This window comes from Artibeus jamaicensis, unplaced genomic scaffold, assembly GCF_021234435.1.
Source record: "Artibeus jamaicensis isolate MK-2021 breed Jamaican fruit bat unplaced genomic scaffold, CSHL_Jam_final scaffold_1283, whole genome shotgun sequence".
Taxonomy (NCBI): Eukaryota; Metazoa; Chordata; class Mammalia; order Chiroptera; family Phyllostomidae; genus Artibeus; species Artibeus jamaicensis.
In genome coordinates, this window is record NW_026522028.1 from 2,505,525 (window position 1) to 2,512,444 (window position 6,920).

Sequence of the window (6,920 nt, forward strand, 5' to 3'; positions counted from 1 at the left end):
TAACACAGAAACAGGAGAGAACTGTACCAAAAATTCAAATTCGTATTCTCAGAAGTATAAGGGAGGAAAATGGGTTTACACACTGGAAATGCCTTCTATAGAAGGAATTAGAGGAAAGATAAAGTTCTTGCAACACAGATATATTAATGCAAAATTGCAAACATTAAATGCTAAGAGGTCAGAACAGATTCTCCCCCGCCTCACCCAGGCTGTGATGGAACCTGGAACATGCCTCCTTTGTACTGCCCACTTCCTGCCCCCCAACTCCGCCCTAGAAAGTCCCTTTGCCACTCCCACTGGCCCCCGCGGCATCCTCCTTGCGCCCTCTCCTGAGCACTCCTGAGAATTGGTCCCACCTTCCCCTTTCCGGTTCCATCTCAGAGCCAACCACCAGTCGCCTGCTGCAGACGCTGGAGCACCACCCCTCTGCGGTGCTGCTCACTCACCCAGGAGACTCTCGGAGGCTACCCCGCAACTCCAGCTCCCGCTTCCAGGATTTCTTCACTTTGGTGCCCCCACCCCGCACCTGCGCTACAAGACATGGCTACCGCATTCGCGCCCTGCCACGTGAGTCAGAACTGCCACCTGGAGTGTGAGGCCGCCATCAACAACCAGGTCAACTTGGAGCTGCACGCTTCCTACGTGTACATGTCCATGGCCTGCTACTTCGACCGTGGAGACGCGGCCTTGAAGCACTTCAGCCTGTTCTTCCTTCGGCAGTCAAAGAAGGAGGTGGAGCTTGCAGATTACCTGTTGGGGCTGCAGAACCGGCGTGCTGGCAACCCCCCGCCTGTGGAACATCCCCAGGCCTGAGGAAGAGAACTGGGAGAATGGCCTGAGGGTCATGGAGCGCGCCTTGCACCTGGCGAAAGGAGTCCACCAGAGCCTGCTGAATCTGTACCAGCTGGTCACTGAGAAGCATGGCAAGGTCTTCCACTTCCTGGAGTGTGACTACCTGCGTGAACAAGCCATGTTCATCCAAGAGTTGGGGGAGCACATCACCAACCTGCGCAAGCTGGGGACCCCCGGAAGATAGCCTGGCAGAGTCCCTCTTTGACAAGCTTACTCTGAAGGACAGCAAGAACTGAGCGGGGACTGCCTTCCCCATAGCCAGCCACGGGGGCCTGACTTGCCCTGGTCAGGGTGCCAAGCATGCCTCTTGCCATATTGACCTATGAAACGTTCTGTTAAGTTTTTAAGTCCGAGTGTTATCCTTACTTCCTAAAGTTATTGGTTGCTAAATAATTAAAAGTGTTTCATTGGTTTGTGTGTGGAAAACTGTCACCTTTTAAGCTTCCAAATAAGTGTGCAGGTGTCTCTTCACTCACGCATGCCCCATCATGTGCAGCTTGGGATCTCCATGGGTGCGGGTGTGGGGGGTGGGGACCTCAAGAGCGCCTGGATGGAAGGAGGTATTCCATGGATTCTGGATGGAGGGTCGGCATGTTCCCTGGGCCCTGAATGAAGGATGGACTTATCCCCTGGTACCCTGGATGGATGATGGAGGTAATTCCTGGACTCTGGATGGAGGGAGGGGCATTTCTTGGGACCCTGAATGGATGGAGGGAGAAGGTATTCCGTGGGATTCTGGATGGACAGACAAGGTATTCCCTGAAGCTCTGGATGGAGGGAGGAGGCATACCGCGCAGCTCTGGACAGAGGGGAGAGGTTTGTGTGGGAACCTGGATGCAGGGAGGAGGTATACCCTTCCTGCTTTATAGAGTGAAGGCTATGCCCTGGACCCTGGATCCAGGGAGGGAGTATCCTGGTGGCCCTGAATGGAGGGAAGTGGTATTCCCAGGACCCTGGATGGAGGGAATGGGTACACCGTGGGACCTTGGAGGGAGGGGGTAGTCTGTGTGACCCTAGTTCAGGGCTATCACGCTCGTTTTCACCGGGGGCCACACGAGACTCATGGTTGCCTTGAAAGGGCCGCACATAATTTTGGGACTCTAGAAATGTAACTACTTCTTAACTGTTAAGCCAGAGCTCAGTGCAGCTGCAGGGAAGAAACATGGCAACAGAACGGAGAGAAAGGAGGTCGAGGGCCGGATTAAGCCCACAGGACTTGTGGTTGCCCCCTGTGCCCTAGTTGGAGGGAGGGCTTATTGCTTGGACCCTGGATGGAAGGGAAGTGGTATTCCCTGGACCCTGGGTGGAGGGAGAGGCATTGTGTGGGGGATCTTGGATGGAGGGAGCATGTAGTGTGTGGGACCCTGGGAAAGGCAGAATCAATCTCCCCTTATAAACAATATAGGTACGTGAGGGTGAGGTCCGACAGGGCCCTGGTTAAGCTGGATTCATGTGCACGGTACAAGTATACTAAAAACAGTATGAAAGCCATGAGACTCCTTGCCTCTAAGGAAGTAGTGAAGAATGGTGTCGGGCAGAGGTTAAAATAAAGGGATAATCAGCTTTACCTGAAATTTTTATGTTCATTAAATCATGCAAAAGGGAATAGTTAAGTCTGGGTAGTCAGATGGCGATGTTGGAATTCCTAAGGGTAGAGTACCCTTGATAAGCTAACACTGGGCAAGAGTGATAATGGCAAGTGAGCCTCAGGCTGGCTTCCCCAGAGACAGAGGAGTGACTTCCCATAGTCACCAAGGCCTGGGTTGCACATTGCAGTTAGAAAACAGCCACTTACGTGTGTTTTCTATCCTTCGTTTTTATATAGTATATATCATGCATAAAAGTTCATATATATTTTCAGCACCACAGTTCCTTTTGAATCTCCGGACTAGATTCTGAAAATGTCTGCTTAGGAAGACACCCTTTGTTGAAAACCAGTTCAGTGACTGCATTATCAGATATGAAGCAGCTGCATTCCAGACCTTTGCTGAGCCTGGTTGTATATCTGCCCGGAGGTTTCAAGTATCCAACTCTAATTTAGTATTTGTCCCTTGCTACCAAGAGAGCCTAAGCTAATATGTGTCCTTATAATCAGCACAATTTTACCAGGCTATGCTGTCACTGTTTACAGAACACACCTACTCTAGAGTAGTAGATGCCAGTTTTCTCTTTGTCCCTAGTACAGGTTCCTCTGTAAAAAAAAAAAAAAAAAAAGTAAAGATGAAAGGGTGTGAAGGATAAAAGTAAATAATTGCCTGGATGGAAACAGAGACTGATGAAGGCTGCTACCACAGTCCTCCCTCCTCACCTGAAAGTGTTTTCATCTTAATTTGCAGGTCTCTAATTTTTAGACCAGCCTTTCCAAGACTGTGTTCAGTATCAGGCACTGCCACAGAATAGTAGCAGGTGTTCAGTAAAAAACAAATTCACACACACACACACACACACACACACACACACACACACAAACGAATTCACACACACACACAGACAGGTTGGTATTAATCAACTTAGTGGGATTTCTGGTGTAGCTTTCTAGTTATTGTCTAGGAATTGTAGGTCTTTGATTCAAGAAACATTCTTTGTAGACCTATAACACGGGGATAATATGTTCAGCATTTCCAAAACATTCTAATCATGAGGTCCCTTTTCTACCAAATCTCATAGAACACTATTGCAAAAAGATAGCTTTGGAAACTGTTGAAAGATCTCATCCTGTGTTGTTCCACAGGCACATCCCTGTAGCTACACCTCCGTCGTTCTCATTGAGAAGGCGTCAGGAGAAATTGGAATGTTTGCTGTGTAGGCTCCAGCACAATACATTTTGGGACAATAAGTGCAACGCAGGGCCCTCACCATGACAGTGGGTAGCTATCACACGTACCCATTTTGTTCCCTAATGGGTAACTCCTAACCGGGTCTTTTCCCATCATATTCTGATTTCCATTTGTAAATGCATGGCTTTCTGGGAATGATAACAGTGATATTTTTTCAGTACTTAAATCATAGAGAGAAAGGCCAAGTAGTTTAGATTTCTCACCTGCCTCTCTACCTATGTATTAATCTCACCAACAGCAGAATTCTTCGTTTTCATTTTTCCAGACCAGATTGCTGAATTTTGGTCAGTTACACACCTTTGGGTCAAAAGCAATCTGCGCCTGCGTTTTTGGGGACATTAAATGCAGAAGTTCCTCAAAATCCAGACATTTTTTTCAAAATCGAAGAAAAATTTTAATAGAACATATTCATGATAAAAGTTTTCAGCAGTACAGCGGAAGATCCTCTGATATCTCAGCTTCACACAGCACCTTCTTGAATAAAATTCCAGAGACATATAAGTGCATATTATATGTATTGATCTTTTCCCCCTTCACAAATGAGAGATGATTATACATCCTGCTCTGAATTTTCTCTCTTCTTAGCACTTCATTTGGAGTGATTCCGACACTTAACTGTGAGGAAAAAGAACAAGGCGTATACGCTATAAAGCATTTTGGTAATAAAGTCCAGGATTGCTAATAAATATATAATCCATTACATGTCAGGTGTAACTGAAGAATGAAAATGAGTTTCAAGAATGTAAGAAATTATAAGTGGATAAACGCTTCAATGAAGGAATCCATGACGTCATAGAAAATAAACATACAATCAACAATGTACTTCGTGCTCAGCGTCTTACACTTCATCTTTTTCCTCCGATGGAGACCATCAGTACTACTACCTATAGAATTTTTCAGTTTTGCGTGAGCACCTCATTGCAATGCATTTCTCTTTGAGTTCTGTAGAGGACCTGCGAAGTTTCTCTCCAGACCAAAAATACACGATCCAATTCTGTACATTGAACCTGCACTAATGCCGAACAGTAGTTGGTGTGGCGCATCATCTGAAGGTGAGCTCTTTCAGATTTTTTGATTTAAATATGTTCCCACAACTACTCTCAGGTATCAATTCTCCTGACACCTCCAATGAACTTGATGAAACTCCTATTTCGTTCCCAGGCAAATATCAACATAATGCAATGCTATTATGTTCTCGATCTGCAAAATAGTCTATATTATGCTGGCAAATCACAAAATAATTAAAGCAAACTTCTCAACAAGAACAGTGCCCGAGTCTGATCCATCTTATTAACCACCACTTTTATCTGTCTCTTCCTTGGCTGCTTAGTTCGATTCAACAAGAAAATATGCCTTTTTAAACAACAGTAATGTTTTCCATTATACTTGGAACTCCATATTACACTAGTTTCAGGTATACAGCATAGTAGTTGGACACTTATATAATTTATGAACTCTACTGCCCACCCGCCACCACACACAATTTGTACAATAACATTGGCTATATTCCCTATGGTGTGCTTTACATCCCCATCTCTATTTTGTAAGTACCAATTTGTCCTTCTTAATTCCTTCACCTTTCGCACCAGCCTCCCAAACTCCAACCCGTGTGACAATTAGTTGGACCTCTCTGAGTTGCTTTTGGTTTTGTTTGTTCATGTATTTTGTCTTTTAGATTCCACAGAGAAATGAAATCTTATGGTATTGGCCTTCCTGTGTTTGACATAGTTCACCGAGCATAATATCCCCTTGGTTCATCCATTTTGCTCAGATAATAAGATTTCATTCTTTACTGTGTCTGAGTAATATTGCACAATGTATATGTACCTCTTCTTTACAAAAGGTGTATCTTCATGGGAGGAGAAAGCAGAGATCACTGGAGGGACAAGGTCTAGGAAGTCAGTGGGGCTGTCGGAACTGTCCTCACGTCCATGCAAAGTCGTTCAAACAAAGCTTTGTGATAGTAAATGTAACCAGTGACAACACAAAAGGGCTATGTTTAATGAAACAGTCACTTTAGGGCAGTGTTCATGTAAGTTGCTCAAAGAACTCATGCAGGTGATTAACTGAAACCAGTTGCACTCATATTCCTGAGGAACATTTTCAAATGTCACACATAACAGATGCCTAGCACTGTAAGGCCTTGTGAGCCAGACTGGCATGGAACTTGGAAAGTGTCAATGCTACTGGCCCCATTGGGCCCCCCTCAAGCACCCCGGCAACCAGGGCCATACCCTGACCCTGACCCCTAAGTCTCGATACTGTACTGGATGCTAATTCCCCCTCCCTCCCTCGACGGTATTGAGTGGAGGGTTTTCTCTGTCCCACCTCTGAGCCAACAGCAGGGCCAGAGGCCTGACACGTGAGCACCCCAGGGTTTCGGACCACTGCAGGACACTTCGGGGCCCCGCAGCCTCCACAGTCACCCCTGCCACAGCCCACCCTACTGCCTGGGATTCTACACCACTGCAGTCTTGCAGCCCCGCGCCTGTGCCTGAAGACATGGAGATGCTGGCCGGGCCCTCTTTTGTGCCTCAGAACTACCAGCCTGAGTGTGAGGCTGCTGTCAACAACCACATCAATGTACACTTCCACAGCTGCAGAATTAGGTGGGGCCGAATCCGCCTGCGAGACATCAGAAGTCCTCCCTGGGAAGCATGGCAGAGTGGCCTGAGGGCCATGTATTGTGCCTTGCACCTGGCGAAGAAAGTGAGGCAGAGCCTCCTGAGTCTGCACCAGCTGGCCACTGAGAAGGGGGACGGCCACCTGTGCCATTTCCTGGAGAGTCACTACCTGCACCAACAGGTGATGTTCATCAAAGTATTGGGGGGACCGTGTCATCAAGCCGTGCAAGATGGGAGCTCCGGAATTCGGCCTGGCAGAGTACCTCTTTTGACAAGTTCACTCTGGGCGATAGCAAGAAGAAATGACCCTGGACTGCCTTCCTGATAGCCTCGGGGTGACTTTCCCTGGTCACCTTGCTGAGCGTGCCTATTGCCATATTGCCCTTGAAAAGGTGTGTTTAAATTTTTATGTTGCAGTTTTACCATTTTTCCAATAAAGTTGGTGGTTCCTAAATAAATAGAGGTGTTTCACTCATGTGTGTGTTTTAAACCCAAATGTTCTAAGTAATAAAAGAGGAGTCTGTCTTTCCAAACACGCCCCATGACTTTAAGATCAGGATCTCCGGGCAGTGGAGGGCCTATTCCTTGGGACCATGGATAGAGGGAT

General features: G+C 46.7%; 2 pseudogenes; both read left to right on the forward strand.

Annotated features, from left to right (window-relative positions):
- The first annotated feature begins 540 nt into the window (after nt 1-540).
- On the forward strand, nt 541-1,088 carry LOC119043840 (ferritin heavy chain-like; annotated as a pseudogene).
- A 5,103-nt stretch (nt 1,089-6,191) lies between these two features.
- LOC128625936 (ferritin heavy chain-like) lies at nt 6,192-6,619 on the forward strand (annotated as a pseudogene).
- The last annotated feature ends 301 nt before the right edge of the window (nt 6,620-6,920 follow it).